The 16,228-nt window shown below is 38.2% G+C and overlaps 1 protein-coding gene across 7 annotated transcripts in view; it reads left to right on the plus strand.

Moving 5' to 3' along the window:
- The window catches only part of st3gal3b (ST3 beta-galactoside alpha-2,3-sialyltransferase 3b), a 55,373-nt gene that overhangs the window by 177 nt on the left and 38,968 nt on the right, over nt 1-16,228 (plus strand). For 3 of the 7 annotated variants that reach the window (XM_010733360.3, XM_027285052.1, XM_019259048.2), the window contains exon 1: nt 15,235-15,756. The exons of 1 other annotated variant lie outside the window; for it this stretch is intronic. The gene's annotated coding sequence lies outside the window, so the exon portion shown is untranslated. Of the gene's footprint in view, nt 1-9,220; nt 9,333-15,233; nt 15,757-16,228 lie in introns of those variants that run through there. 3 more of the 7 variants (XM_027285051.1, XM_019259046.2, XM_019259049.2) reach the window with 3 other exon arrangements.

The raw sequence follows: 16,228 nt of genomic DNA on the forward strand, positions 1-16,228 counted from the left end.
CACATTTAGCAGCTATCAAGTAAATACGGCTTTACACATTATACAATGGACAGTTTTTCTACTTCAGTGATATTTCTGCTATGAATCCCCTTTGCTCTTGACTTACAGAATCATCTTATTTTTGTAATAACTTACCATAATAATAATTTGCAGTGAATTAAATTGTGCTTGAGAATGAGGTTTTTAAAGGAAGCATAATCTTGGTCAGTCTTTTTACTCACGCGGGCCAGAACTGTAAAGTTTGAGCCAATCAGCTGTTGACTACAATAACAATTTTAGTCCTAAATTTGATCCATCAAGAACTTTAAGTTGTTTCCCCAAAGAAATTAAATAATATCTCAGTCACTTTTTGACACATCTCTGGATCGTACTTATCACTCCATGTGTTACATAACACATGGAGTGATAAGTATCTCTTCTCGTGGGTGTGTGTCGACGTGCGTCTACTGTGAAAATAGAAGAAAACTAGACATGTTTTAAAGGCCCGAGCCTTACGTTTGAAAGGGCTGAGCATACATTGGGTTTTCTAAAGCTAAAGATTTATTCTAATTATTGTAATTAATGTTATTATTACAATTTATTTATGTGAGTGCATTGAGTTTGAAAACAAAGCTATTTTTGTCATGTCCCTTTCACAATCTGTAGAAAACCTCAGATGTATTTATATTTATTATATTGATAGGTTTTCAGACATCCTGTTTTAAAGTTTGAGGCTCACTTTTCCTGTATTTGGATTGAAGGGTGTGAATGCCAATCCGGCAAGTCCCTCTCTAAGCAAAAAGCACTATTGTTACCTCCTGCCACGGGACATTTAATATTTTAGCACTATTGTTACCTCCTGCCACGGGACATTTAATATTTTGAGGGCACATGGCTTCGACTAAGTTTAGATTTCTTTTTTTTTGTGTGTGTGTGTGTGTGTGTGTGTGTGTGTGTGTGTGTGTGTGTGTGTGTGTGTTTCTGATTTTAAAAAAAAAATAAAATAAAGAAGCTAGCTTTAGAGATGAACATTGTAACCAGGTTATAGTTCGATCCCAAATAAACGAAAAAAAAAGTGGCAAGAGGATCATTTTCACACTTGAGTAAGTTTTCTTTCAAATTAATTAAATTATATCCTTTGGATCTACTTTAAAATTTGTGTAGGGAGTTATGACAAGTTGCTGGTTTCTCAGGAGGTATAAACTGTTCAAACACATGTTTAGCTATTCCCATTTCATGGCTACTGTTGTCTGTTCGTTTGGGTCTCTGTCCAAGGCAACATCAAATCTGTTCTCTCTTTGTAAACATCAACTGTTTGAGTAAAGTTTGGAGTAAGAAAAAAAAACTCTTCACTTTACTTTCTTGACAATTATGACTCTTACAAATGAGCAGATCAGAGAGCAACCTAAAAAAAAATCCAACTTTAACAGTTTTGCAGTGCTACATGTTTTTTATTACGATAATTAATTTTAAAAAAAAAATTGTTTTTGAGCTCCTGGTGTTGAATGTCTTAGCCAGAAGGCCTGCAGCTGTGCCAAAGCAGGTCCAGTCTTGTAATCTGGAGACCACTGCTGGAATTTGGATAGATGGATGGCTCCTGGCTCTTCGTACCACTGCGCTCTTTACAACCTCTATGAACTCAGATTTATCACTTATTTATTATAGCTGTAAAAATATTTTAACTTGACAGTAACTTGCACACCTTTTTGCACACTAATACTGTGGCTGTACCTTATTCCTCTTATTCAAGCTGCTTACATACCCCAAAAAACATTTTGACATTTTCTACACTGAAGTCTTATTGGGATGGATACTTGTATTTAAGAACCCTGCTCATGGTGGTACAGTTATACAACAGCTGTGATGGACACACATATTGTAGAGCTTAAGTTTTACTCCAGTTGTGTAACTGAAATTTATGATGGAAACTTCCATCTATCTCAAACTAGAACATAGCTAATAAAATCAATAACAATAATATATATAAAACAGGTGGAAATCACAAGGTGAAGATGAGTTGTGGAAAGTTTCAAACCCAGTCTGCACTGTTTATCAATTGTCTCCTCAAAATCCACAAAGCCAGTTAAATAAACTCCATTTAATGGACCTTTACCAGCTGTGCAGCACATAGTGCATTCAAAGTAAAGTGCTGGTATGCAGTCTAACCTTCGGTTTGGCTGACACACAACATGACATATGATATATATTGAACTGCCAGAAGGAATGTGATGTGACATGACTGAATAGCAGAGCAGACTCCATAGCTTCGCTCTGGAAGCCCGCCATGGATCTGCCTCAGATACAGTCTGTTGCCATGAAATTAGAGTATTAATACAATGAATAAAAAATATTTAAAACTTGTATAAACAATAAAAATAGACATTATATATTACAGCTTATTATGTCACATTTATCACAGGAGTTGTCCACAAATACATTACTAAAAGTAATAACACTTTATAGTTTAACTTTATACTTTATTTAAAATATATAGATAGAAATATACTGTGTTTTGTTTTGAAAGGGAGATTTGGTCCTTGACTTGGCTTATCTGGCATGTAAATCACTGCATGCTGCCTGAACTGTACTTTTTTTTTGTTTTCCTTTTACACAGACACATATGAACACACATAAACATTGAGGTTACCCATTACCACATTATGCGTAAAGGCTGTGAGATTTGATTATTCATACTTCGTGTGCCCAGAGGAAGTGAGCAGTTCTTACTGGAGAACTCTCTGTTCTTTCAATGAAATGCCCCTGGGGAATTTTTTTGGACTGCCTTATCTTCAATTTAAAGAAATACCCTAGGAGTGCCATTTCAATTCTCTTGACGTAAACTCTGGTGTACCCGTGGTTATTACAGGCTGATAAGTGAGAAATGAATAGTCAGTGATATTTCCTCCAAATCATGTACTAGCATGTGTACGAGAAAGAAAAGCCTTTGTGACGCTGAAAGCCTTTGTTGGTTGGCATATTTTGGTTTTGTGTTTCTGTCTTTGATTTAGTGAAGACAAAATCAGTACATTTTCCCAGTGCAGTGCTTGTTTTCTCACCCAGGGAAGTAGTTAAGGCTACCTAAGAATATATGGCAACATGTGTCCACACACTAGTTAATTCTGTGTGTGTCACTGTGTGACATTTTGGACACAAGCCCTTCTTCAGACATGATACAGATAAAGAGATACAGCTTACAAACACCCACTCAGAGAGATCACCTGACATGTAATTAAAAATGGTTAACCAAAAGTAAAAAGGGCAAGAAATATAATAAATATGTGCAATAAACCCACACTAAAGTGTAATGCATATGCATATTATATTATACAGTATATTATATATCATATCAAAGTTATGAGACAGAAAATAGCAAAGATAGGAGTGTTGGCTTGTCTATTGGTCGGTCAGTCTGTCCACCACTTTGGTCTAGACTGAAACTTCTCAACGAGAAGTTTCGTTGAGAAGCTTTAAAGCTTTAAAACTTTACACATTCTTGGTCCCCAGAGGTTAAATACTACAGTGAGGGGAAAAAAGTATTCAAACGCTCAACATTTTTTTCATTAAACATATTTCCAATGCAGTTTTTAACAACAATGCAACGTGGCATGTTTAGAGGTCAGGCTCTAGGAAGTGAAGGCAGAGAATAGAGCCCATCATTATACAGGCAGGTGGCAGGAAAGCACAAATCTGATGTTCAGGAAAAGATGGGTTGATAGCCATCTCACTCATGAATAAACGCACAAAGACTGTCAGTTTACCACCTACAGCAGACGCCTTTTCTGAGCGTCACTGTTGGCTCTGTGCCCTTTGCCTCTCATCCTCCGCATCTACACGAGATCATAACATCTGCTGACAGAGGAGGCGATGGAGCCAGCTCGAGCTGCTTGCTTTGCCTTCGCCCCCTGAGCCTCTGCCAGGTGTGGGGAAGTCAGTGGTGCCATGTAAATGGGTAATGGGTAATGGGTTTTCCATATCAGAATCACATGTGCTCAATTATTGTAAAAATCTAGACAAAAACAACAACAAGAGTCACCCGAAATTAGTATTTATTTATTTATATAATAAGTATTTGGATAGTTTAAAAACAATCTGTACTTTATTTGAGGTAAGATATGTGTCAAGTTATAAAGCTGTTTTTATCTAAAAGCTCTGATATACCTGCTGGATGCAGCACAGATAATAAAGCCGGTGAAGCACCTAGCTGGTAAAATGCCAGTACTAGATGTTTGCCTCAGGAGCTGGTGGAGACCAAACCAGAGCTAAAAGTAAAGTGAATTTTGGACTTACTTTCATCAGGTTGCTGCTAATGTTGCTTTGTATTTGCTGGCTATGGCAATTTGTTCACCATAAGAACTTGTGGTGTGTCACTGGGTGTGTTTACATCTTATTTCTGTTTCCACAAAGACCCCCCAAGAAAAACAGTAAGTGCATGCATTAGCATTGATGCAAAATAATTTTTTGTCATGCAAACATGAAAACAAAGCTGGAACATACGAGCAACTGGCTTATTGTTTTCACACCAGCGCCCTATCTCTCAGCATGCCTCCATATCTAAACTCCCACACCATCTTTCACCTCTCTCTGTGACCCGGCAGCTGTAGCTCCCTCAGGTCACTCTTTTAGTAGGGTATTATTGTCTACAGCCGTCTGAGACCAGTCACATGGTTGTCAAGTGACAGCGCTCAGGTTACTTTGTGCTCTTGATACTGATGTTAATCTTGTTTCCTCTAAAGAGCAGTAGTGAAAGTAATAGTTGCAAAATCAAAGATATAGCTGTTGATCAATGGGCAGCATTAGTCATGTTCCTCATGTGAAGAGAAAGTTATAGTGTGGCATGAGTTTGTGAAAAGGAAGTAAGTAGAACCAAAATCTTTGACTTTACAGTATTATAAACCCCTATAAGACATTTGTAAGACATCATAATATAATTGTACACAGATAAAATAACATGACAGTTATTGAATGATTGATAACACTGTAAAATCATGAAAACATGTTGAGCTTAAAAGTTCATTTTTGATCTCAGAAACCATAGTTTGACAAAAAAGTTTCACTTTCAGCCATATCACGTCTACATGATTACAACTGTCATATATCTGCCACAGATCCATTATCTGTTAGATAACAGATTCATTATCTGTTATATAATGTTTTTAAATACTGAATAGAGAGAGTTAAATAATGTGTTACAGTACCACCACTTCAGAGAAACACAATGTGCTTTTGCAGTAAAATTCTACCTAACTAAAAGGATCTGACGTATCAGCCACATCAGAGTAAAAGTCTTACAGGAAGACGAAGGTACTGTCATGCGGTATGCAAGGTTTTTGGTATTGGTTTCCTGGAATTAACATGCAAAAGTGAAGCTATTTAAATGAGATAAGGTGCTGTGTTTGCACCTTATGCAAGATTAGATAGTAATAGTAAAAGAAGTAGTAGAAATAGTGTCATTCCTCAGTGAAACTAATCTAGACATTATGAATCTGCTGGTTGTATTTTTCACTTTCAAAGGAATGATTCTGTACGTCTTTCATCAAAAACCTGCTATTACTGTGGCAGGGGTGTAGCCAAGAGGTGAGGCCCACTGCCCTCCTGATATAATCACTGTGCCCCCTTGCAAATTGCATCCGCATAATATGCAACTGATATAACATGTATTGAGGATTGTATATATAATATACTCCCCTTCAGAATTTCACATTAGGTACTATTCATTTAATGCACCAGTGTGTAGGATTTAGTGGCATCGAGCAGTGTAACAGTTCATATTTTACTCAAAACTTGCACCTTATTATTGATTGATCATAGTCAGACATTATCTGTAAATTGACAAACAGTTTTCAAGTATTATCCATACAGCATTTCTTCTGCTTGCTTAAATTACATTAAAATGTATGTAAAATGATAATAATAACAATAATGATTGTTAGTGTGGTTTAGTCGCTTTTTACTATTAAACACACTCTAAAGCTATGGAGCATGAGGATGTAGTTGACGCGTGTCTTTGTCCAAAAAACTCAACACAGTTTTCTTTCTGGTGATTTATTGAAAAGCATGACAAACAATAAAAACTGTAGTAGTCAAAATAATATTACGAGCACGGTCAAAAACTAGCGTGTTCTCCTCGCCTCCATCTTTTCCAACCAAAAAACTAAATACGCACATATCACATTACACATCTCAGCCAATAAGAAGAGTGCAACTTCAATATGGCCCTAACATAACCTGCCCCTAAATTGTTAGGTTAACAACATATCAATTTACCAAACACAAACACATAGAGCCATTGTCTAAACAATAAACCCCCTTTATTCAATGATAATAATAATAATGGTAATCATAATAATAAACAAACATTAGGCAATGTAAGCCTTAAAAAAACATTTATTTCAGTTATGATATTTTTACAGTGTACCTTATCTGATTAATGTTCTTCATTGAAGATTTGATTATATCTTTCTGGATTTGGATCTGTTCTTTGTGCTCATAAACATTACTTGCACTCACATTAATCATTACTATGTCAGAGACTGTGGACTTTACTACCCAAAGCCCCTCGTGTGGTGAAAGTCAGACATAAGACACTTGTACATTAGCAGGTCCATACAGTGTTTCACACTTCAAGGTTTAAAGCTGTCGACAAGCTGAGTTTGATTCACGGCAAAGAGACCACTGCCATGCTTACACAGCCCACACTCTGAACACAGGTGAACTGCAGGTCAGTACAAACAGGGACTACTGAGTGAATAAATGTATGACTCAATTTCTTCCTGTCTTCGTGGTCTGATAATGTTTGCCTTTTGTCTAGCTCAAATTGTATTAGGCCTGCATTAATGGGTGATTCTAATCAAAAATCAACAAAGCAAATGGCATTAAAAGGGCAAATCTAATTTAATCTGTAATTTACTGCAGCATTGCATAATTGAAGAGTTTCAGGAAGGCTGAGCTCTTACAACATCACTTCTCAGTTTTTAAAGTTTCACAGAAACAGACAAAAGCAAGAAAGCTTTTATGTGGCTTTAAGTGAAACACAGAAATTTTTGAGTTCTTGCTGATATGAGAAATCTAATCGTGATGTAGTCAGATCATCTACAATGCTGAATGGTTGGTGGCAGAGACCTTAACCACCAGTCATGTAATATAAGCAGTTGTCTTTTAGCTGCCTTGCATGCGTAGTACTTGTTACAACCTGCCTGCCATATTTCCACTTCCTGACTCAGGTCCACCTCTGACTTGAAAGTCTCCTTGCATGCATAAAAAGATTTGTAGATTCTCTGCAAATGCTCTGCAGTGCTACAGAACAGCTCCAAACAGAGATCACAAATATGAAGTACTAGCATGTACGCACATACACAAGGATGTAAAAGAGTTTGTGTGTATTTGTGTGACAGAGACAGAAAGTCTAGAACACGAAGGTGTGAACGCATGATTTTATCACATGAATTACCACATCGAGAGCAGACTGGGTGGCGACTACTTTTGTAACTGTTTCCCACAAGCTCTTTTTGACTTGCTATTTTATAATTCTAGTGTAGTGCCTGTTCAGGTGTGGCCGTTCGGAGCACTTGTTGATTGCTTGGCCCCCAGAAGAGATACTTGCCTCGACTACCGTAATATGGCTACTTGCAGCATTGTCAAGAAACACTCACCGGTGAATAAATGACTTCACACTCAACACTGCACTTGATTGCGTACTCAGCAACAAACCCACCAAATCAGATTGCTGAATGGTTCACAAGTTATGTGAAGGACAGCCATGTTCACATCATACAGACAGACATTCTTTATCATAGGTGATGTTGCTACAATGCCACCCATTGGCCAAATAGCACCACATTTGTTGTGGTCATTCAGATCTCATATCTATTAATGTCCACCAAAAGTGGTTGTATTGGCACAAAGTGTTCAGAGGTCATGGCATTTTTTTTTTTTTTTTGTAATTTAGGCCCTGCAGACAGCATCTGAGCAAAATTTGAGAGCCAGCTATAGCAAATGTATGTGTAATATCAAAAATATGAAAAAGTAACTTTTTCCAACGTAGTCCAGAGATGTTCTGTTCCAAATTTGGTGATGATTGCTCCAAATTTGTAGGAGGAGGAGCGAAAAAACAGATGTGGCCAAACATTGTGGGTAGATTCCGGCGCAAATGGGCGTGGCTTATATGGCAGATCCTCTCGACCCATGCACGACTGGGGAAAATGTGTTACTGAGACTTAATGTTACTTAAGTTACTGTAACTTTTGTAAACTACTGTAAGTTTTTTTGTTACAGCGCCACCATCTGGTCAGTCGATTAGGTGAACAGTTGTCAAGAAAATTGAACATCAGACATAAATACTGATATTTCTTTCTTTATACTTAAACAATTTAAAATGCATGATGTACTTCAAGTACAGTATATGTGTGTTACTTTAACATATTATGTTGGCTTTATTCTATTCTTATGATGCTTGATATCAAAGCTAGCAAATAAATGTCTGTGCCATGCTGACCAAACATACTACAGATGTAAACTATGTGTCTTTTCTATACAAACTATACTATATGTGCTGTGCTGCTACCATATACAGCACTGTTTCTGTAATGGGACTTCCTGTTGTTGCCATCTCATAAGCAGCATGCAGCAGCAATCTAAGCCTATAGGTTTCCCCAAGGCTCTACTTTATCACATGATGGAGCAAGCCCATAATCGTTTGAGTAATCTTGTGTCTGCTACCATGCAATCATTTCCAGCTCTGGAGCAACCAGCTCTTGTGTGCCATGGGTGGAAATATACTGTGTGATACAGTTTCTACCACAAATTAAACATCAAAACTGTGAAATTTACAAGATAATGGTGTTCTGGGAAAGATAAGTTATTACAGGAAGTATTCAACCAACACTAATGTAGAAACTTGATATGGTGCATGACCCAAATCTTTGACCTTATGCTTGCTGTGTGGGAAGTTTGACTGAGCTGATGCATACGTGTTAACCTCTAGAACAAAGGTCATGCCAAATTTCTCGATTTTATCTCTTCACTTTCTGCCATATCTGATCATCATCATGAAATGATACTGCTGTGATGTATTCTAGTGTGTAAGTGTAAAGACGAAGTAGATTTTACTGTCTATGTTGTCGGTGGTTAACAAATATGCAGAACTGTGCTGTTTAAGTTGATTATCTGCTGCAACATCTTTCTGTTGTTCAAACCCTTCCTGTCATTGGTTAACCAATGTTTGCTGAAAGAGCACAGTGACCAAAAACTGTGTCTCTTTTGGAAATATTGCTTCACGTGAGCGTTTGATCATTTATTCTGTCCTTCAGCTACACATGTCTGATTGATACCAGCACTCTAAATTAAGGACTTAAAAGGTAATATGTCTGTTTCTATCTTTGGGGGAAATTTAAGGTCATAAACCACAGTGACATGTTTCATTAGTCTGGTAATAATAACTGAATGTGACGTTTTCTCTCATAAACAAATAACATGTCTTACATTACATTACATTACATTACATTGCATTTAGCAGACGTTTTTATCCAAAGCGACTTACAGAGGAGGACATAACATTACATAACTTCATATTTACCAAACAGTAATATCTCTGTCAAAAGAAGGGGCCTAAAAGCTTTATCCTCACCCCACAGGCACTTCTTATCTGATCATATGCTGATCAGTCTTACACTGCCAAATGTGGTCAAAATGAAGCCTGAATGATGCACATTATATTGTTCAAAAATAATTTCCAGCATGGAGACGTAATGTTTGTTTCTCTCTTCGCGTGGGAATGTTTTTTCCATATAATCGGTCTCCTAAGATACGGTATCTGCACAAGCATAGATAAAGGCTTGAAACAAAAACAGGAATTATTTGTGGGCCAAGGATGAATCCACAACCTTGGCCTAGTGGGGCTTAAAATAAGCTCCCTGGTGCACACCAAGAGATACAAACTGACTCTGAAAGACATACAGTTTATAAGAAAGCCATGTACTGTCTAAGTTCCCCCAGTAATGTAGTACAATGTGCAAATATTTAACTAACCTTAGCTGAAAAAACTTAACATACAGACAGAAGACAGAGGTGAACTTGATCGCATTTAAATGATTAAAACTTTGGATATAAATAACTATTGTTAGAGTAAGAGTTGTAAGAGTTAGATCAGAGGATCAATACTTATTTGACATTTGGAGCTTGAGCCAAGAGGCAATTACAATATACTCTATGGTACAGCTCGGATCGACTCAGCTCCACCAAGGTGATACCAAAAAAAAAGTACCAGGCACCATCCACAGATTTTGCTAATTGAAAACCAAAAAAACGGTTCCAAGCTTTTCAAACTGGAACAAATGGACAGAGCATGAGTGATGTCATCCAGAGGTTTCCAAAGCGCTATTTTAAAGCCGAAAATATGCGTCCCTGGCCGTCACCATGTTGGATGTACTGCTACTTGTATAATCTAAATTTCGGCAAAGACGTGGATCATTGGTGGACCTGAGGAGGGCCTGGGTGCTAATAAGCTATCCGTAACGGCACCTACCTGTCAATCAAAGCAGCCACGCTGTTCATTATGCATAACTTTAAGCCTTAATATAACCTGAACAGGTGAGTTAAAAAAAAAACACCCCCTCACAGCTGTCATGAATGGGGAAATTAGCTATAGAGATTAACAGTTATTTTTTTTTTGTACCAGGCTGTAAACATATTTCTGCTGTTAAGTTGGACATTTTAATATGGGGGCTTATAGAGACTGACCCACTTCCGGAGCCTGTGTCAAGCAGCCGCTCGAGGAATTACAGTTTTTAGCACTCTTCCACATTGGCTTCATTTCCCAGCCACAGAGATTTGCACTTGATCCAAGCCGTACCATGCAGAAAAAGCAGAAGGGTTTGTCTCCTCGCTGTACCAAACAGGAACATAGTGAGAATCAAAAACACCATCCCTTCTATATCCTGCATTGTTTATGTGTTTGTGTTGAAGATGAAGCAGTTTCATGCACTGTCGCTATGAAGGATTATCATAGCTAAAAGTACCTGGTACTAAAATTGAGTGAGTCGAGTCAAGAGTAGCTGTACTACACATTGTGAAGATGCTTTAGTTCGGTCAACAAACAGCTATAGTATATAAATCTGCCCATAACTACTTTTTTATGTTTAAATAAAAACATGTTATAATGTGTTTTTGTTGTGGGTTTAGAGGACTTTGAACAGAGCCTGTTTCCAGTCTTTATGCATGGAAGAGAGATAGGGGCCAGTGTTTGAATGGGAGAGAACAAACAAAGGAAGATACAGAGGAAAGAATTTGAATGAGACATCTGCCAGGGTTTTTTTAAGTGTTGAAACTCTTGACTGTGACTACTGCTTTGCACATTATCTCAAATAACCTCATCTGTTTGACTGGCATTTAAGGTGTATATAGATATTTGATAGGATGTGCATCATCAGTCCAGAGACCGTGGTGTTTGTGTAGGAGTTGACTATGTTAAGCCATCACCACAGAAATATGTTTGTTGCAAAAAAGGATGCTAGAGAGTTCATGTTTTTTTTATCTTTCCTGTTTTCTAGATTAACTTCTCTTTTTGTGATATGTTACCACACTTCTTTAAATCCACTGAATCTTACCAGCCTTTTTGTGACTTGTCTTTATGTTAAATATGAAGCTAGAGCCAGTTATCTTAGCTTATCATCAAGGCTGGAAGCAGGGTGAAACAACTGGCCTGGCTCTGTCCACAGGTAACAAATCAGCCTAGTATCACCTCTTAAGCTCATTAGTATCTGTTATTATATGAGTTAATAGCTGTTATGTTAACATGTTGTATCTTATCTGTTTAATACATGCAGAAATTAAATATGAACCCATTAAATTGTGGTTATTCAAGGGAGGTACATCCTCGAACTAGTGGGCAAAGCAGTCATTTATAGCGTATTGAATCATTAGAATCAGGTTATTCAAAAGATTTGTTCATCCTTCAGTGCCTGACCGGAGCTCTGGCTGCATAGTGGAGATTCATTTGTTTTATAGCCAGCCTTAAGTGGCTATTTTTGGCTTCTTTTCATAACCATGGAGGTCGCTGCTTGGTTTTCACTCCATTGTCAAGCAGGAAAAACGGCAGTACACCTGTTTCTGAAAACATCTGAGGTGATAAAGAGGCATCGCAGTATCTTGGTTCATATTTGATCAACACAACTAGTTCTGACCAGAGTGAATTTCATGAGCCTATTGGATTGATGGATGGACTCACTGAGAATGACATGAGAGCCACAAGTTAGCCATGTTCGAAAACATAAAGACTTTAACTGCTTGTTGCGGTCTTACAGCATGGCATATAGGACATATCCGACTTTAATCCCTGACTTAGTAATACTAATACTGTTTTTTTTACATTTTACAGAGCCAGGGTAGCTTTTTCTAACTAGCATGTCTCTAGCATATATATTTATGCTTTTCCTTTAAGGACCAGACAGCAGCAGGGTAAGATCAATTTATACGCCCAAATTAACTTAATTTGCAATGACTTCTGGTCCATGTTTTTGGACATGATGACCACTGAGTACACAATGAGTGCCTGTGTTGAGGGAATGAATGTTCATGTTTTGAGGACATGACCTGAATTATTGCAGACATTAAAAGGGACTTTTGTTCCTTCTGATTGTGGAAGAACTACAATTAGCTTTTTGTCTTTGCCTGAAGAAGTGTCTGTAGCCAAGATGGCGATCCCTACAGGAAATGACTAAAATAAATGGGAAGTGAAAATCATTCAGATGTACTCACGCCAGTTTGCCCCTGCATGCATGCAATCTCCTGTCTCACATTTGTACTTGTTTGTCTCCCGCCTCCTGCCAGCTAGGGCAAAAGCTATGCCATTGAGCAGATCTATGATTCAGATGCATCAAACAATAATTTCTTTTACCACAGTAAAGTGCACTACTCATGTAGGAATACCCCTCAGAGAGATGATGTAATCAACCAAGTTGACTTTGTTTGCATTTTAAGTTATGCACTGTAACAGTGGTGAAACACAAGAACCCAGATTAAGTTCTTTTAAAGGGAGATTCATTACACATCTCTGGTGCACTTCCCTCCTGATGTCGAGCTTTTCCGCAGTTGTCATCTAGTATTATCACTTACATGTAAACCATGCAGTATCTTTATAGCATATAGAAGTTGCCCTGAAAAGGGTACAATTAATACAAGCACATGAAAGGCATTAGATTTTCCTAAACACCATTTCACTGTTTCCACCACCCACTGATCTCTTCTGCCGTTAAGCTCCTAGAGTGGGCTTAAGTGGGGGCTTGTGCACAGCGACAACACTGCCTGACTACACTTGAAAGGAGAAATGAAATGCTAATTCAAGTGATGGACCTGATGGTATCGCTGCTAGTTGCACCAATTCCACAATTCACACAGGATTGAGGATTTAATTTTCGTTGGAGTACGTATTTCTGTTATCATCACAGACCTGTCACTCAGGACTGTGGTCTGTTATTTAGACTCTTGCCAGTGGAAACAATTAAAGGACACTTCTATCAGATTGTCTATGTGTACATGTGCGTGTGCGTATCTCGGTGTTTGCTTATTTTCCTGGCTCCAGCTAATCTCCTGACCCCAGAAACTGGTCCCCAGTGGGTGAGCAGATTGTATTTCCTTCTTGATTTAATATTAATAGATCAGTATGCTACTCCTTTCCGGAGGGGACATGGAAGACTGACCCCCACCCGTCATTCTCATCCAGCTTTTATAGGATACAAGGCATCGTGAATGTCAGGGCACAAATAAGAGGCAAGATCCGAGAGGAAAATATTGAATTAGCACAGTAACCCGAGCAGGTGTGAAGGACAGGACTATGGATCTGCAGCCATACAACAATCTCCTGTGAGCAGATACAAGGTCTGCAGAGCCAGTTTTTATTAAGCATCTTAGCAGAGATCATTCAATTATTTATATCAGTACTCTGATTAGAAGTTTGATAAACATAGCCTGTTTATATTTATGGGGACATCGGTGAGTGAATCCCATAGCACTGCTTCAGCTTTAAACCACTACTACTTAGACATGAAAGTATAAAGATTTCTATGTGAGTGCGTGATTTTGGTTAAAAAGTGGCCTTCTAGTATGAATGATGAGCCATCAGTGACTATAAAGCTCCTGTAGGTGTGTGATGCTTTTTTAACATGATCTCAGATACAGTCCTGGGTTTTTTTCATACCTTTCATACCAACGAAATGTGCAATTTACAAAGGAAGTCAATTGGGGAAGCATTAACAATTGTTTGTACATTAAGCTGGAAATTTTATCATGTTACTTCCATTTTCAATATAACTTCCAGTGTATGTGTTATGTTTTTGTTTTTTTAGCAGTGTTTCCAGTTGATCACTGGGATTCTCTGACTTTATGATGACGGTAAAAGTCACCTCCCTGGATACAATACACAAACACAAAAGCATGCCAAAAAAACAGCTCGGTGAGTACTTACGGCTTGTGGGTAAGGACCATCATCATCATCATGGAGCAATAAGGCTTCCACTAATGATTATTTGTAGTCCTCTAAAGGATCATTAGGGCTAAACATCTCTGGGAAAACACTCCTAAACCAGTGCACCAAAGCCTACTGATCATGGGACACCAGTATTACATAAATCTATAATAGATAGCACAAACTAATAATCTCTTTTATGCCACATTTTCGTCCTTGTGGGCAATTTCTCCTCCTTATCTGGCCATCATTTTAGCTGTGTTAGCGCATATGACACTTTTTTTTTTTGTATAAAGTAATAAAGTGTCTCTCTTGACAAATTTTGGAATTCAAATTTTAAAAAAAACACTGTGGAAGAAAATCTAAAAAAAAATGAAATGCCAGTTTGATCACTTGATGTTATTCATGAAAAAGAGGGAATATAACTGTTTTTTCATAGATGACAACAGTGACATCAAGTAATCAAACTGGCACTTGAAGGGTTAAAATCCTCAGAATGATTGAATGTTTGGTAGTTTTGACGTTGTTTAAGAAATTTATATAGAAAAAAAACAGAAAATAATATTAATTTGTTTTTGTACAAGTTTTTAAAGCTGTTTTTTTTTTTGGAAGTGGACATTTTTGTCCTTAATGACTTAAGAGGGTAGTAAATTAAAACGGCTCATGAGGGTTAATTTATCCATGACTGTAGAATAAAAGCCTCCCACATGTACAGCCAATCAAAAAAAAAAAAATAGTGCTGAGCAGACACATACCATTACAGCATGAGGCAGGCTGTTCAACAAGCTCCCTATACATCATTGCATCTCTATTATAACAGTTGGGTGGGGGGGTTGATGTCTATGTCAGACGTTAACATCTGACGGCAGAGGAGCACCACGTGAAGAAGCAGATGAAAAGGTGCATTCATTTCAGCTCTGTTAAAGCACAAGGAGGAGGAGGAGGAGCAGAAGGAGAAGGAGGGGGGACATCATAATTCAGAGATACCTCATGTGACTGTTGCTGACACACTGTGTTTGTACCCCGTCGTAAGCTGCTGCTGCTGGTGGTGATCATGTTGACGGATGGGGGGTGCTTTCCATTGTACCAGCCTTGATGCAAAGCGGAGCTGGTGACACGCACACACACAGTGAAAAAAGGGGGAAAACACGCAGTCAAGAGTGGTCGTCTTGTGCTTCACAGAGCCGGGGGTACTTTACAGATTTCATCACGATGGCTTAGAGAGGAAGGAGAACACGGTCGTTTTATCGACCAAATCCGTCCTTTGAACTAAGCCTGCTGTTGTTTTCTGACCCGAGGACTCAAGAGGAGAAAAAAAAAAGGTAATGTCTATAATTATCCAAATTGATTTTGGAAATGAGACGCTGCGACGCCGTGTTTTACTCGACAGTGATGATGATGATGGTGGTGGTGGTGGTGGTTAATTTAGGCAAATCCTGGTGGTCCAGGGTGCTTTAACCTCAGCATTGTTCTCCTCCTGTCAGTTTTTTTTCTCTCTCTTTTTCTTTTTACACAGCGTTTATTTATCCTGGTTTATTCTTTCATGTGTGGACTTGTCTGTACCTAAGCCCACTAAATCCCACAGCCTTCGGTGTTGTTACGCTGCAGGCCTGCCGACTGGATCAAGGCAAAATTTCATAGTATGCCAACGTAGCGTTGTTAGCATAGCAACGGGCTAACCTGAGCTAACGGTAACCGTTAGCTCCCTTCATACTCCGTGTCGTCTGTTACACCTTTTGTATGTAAACACACAGTAACCGTTAGTCACGGTCCTCTTCTAACCGCTTTATTTAA

This window comes from Larimichthys crocea, chromosome XII (genome assembly GCF_000972845.2).
Source record: "Larimichthys crocea isolate SSNF chromosome XII, L_crocea_2.0, whole genome shotgun sequence".
Classification (NCBI taxonomy): Eukaryota; Metazoa; Chordata; class Actinopteri; family Sciaenidae; genus Larimichthys; species Larimichthys crocea.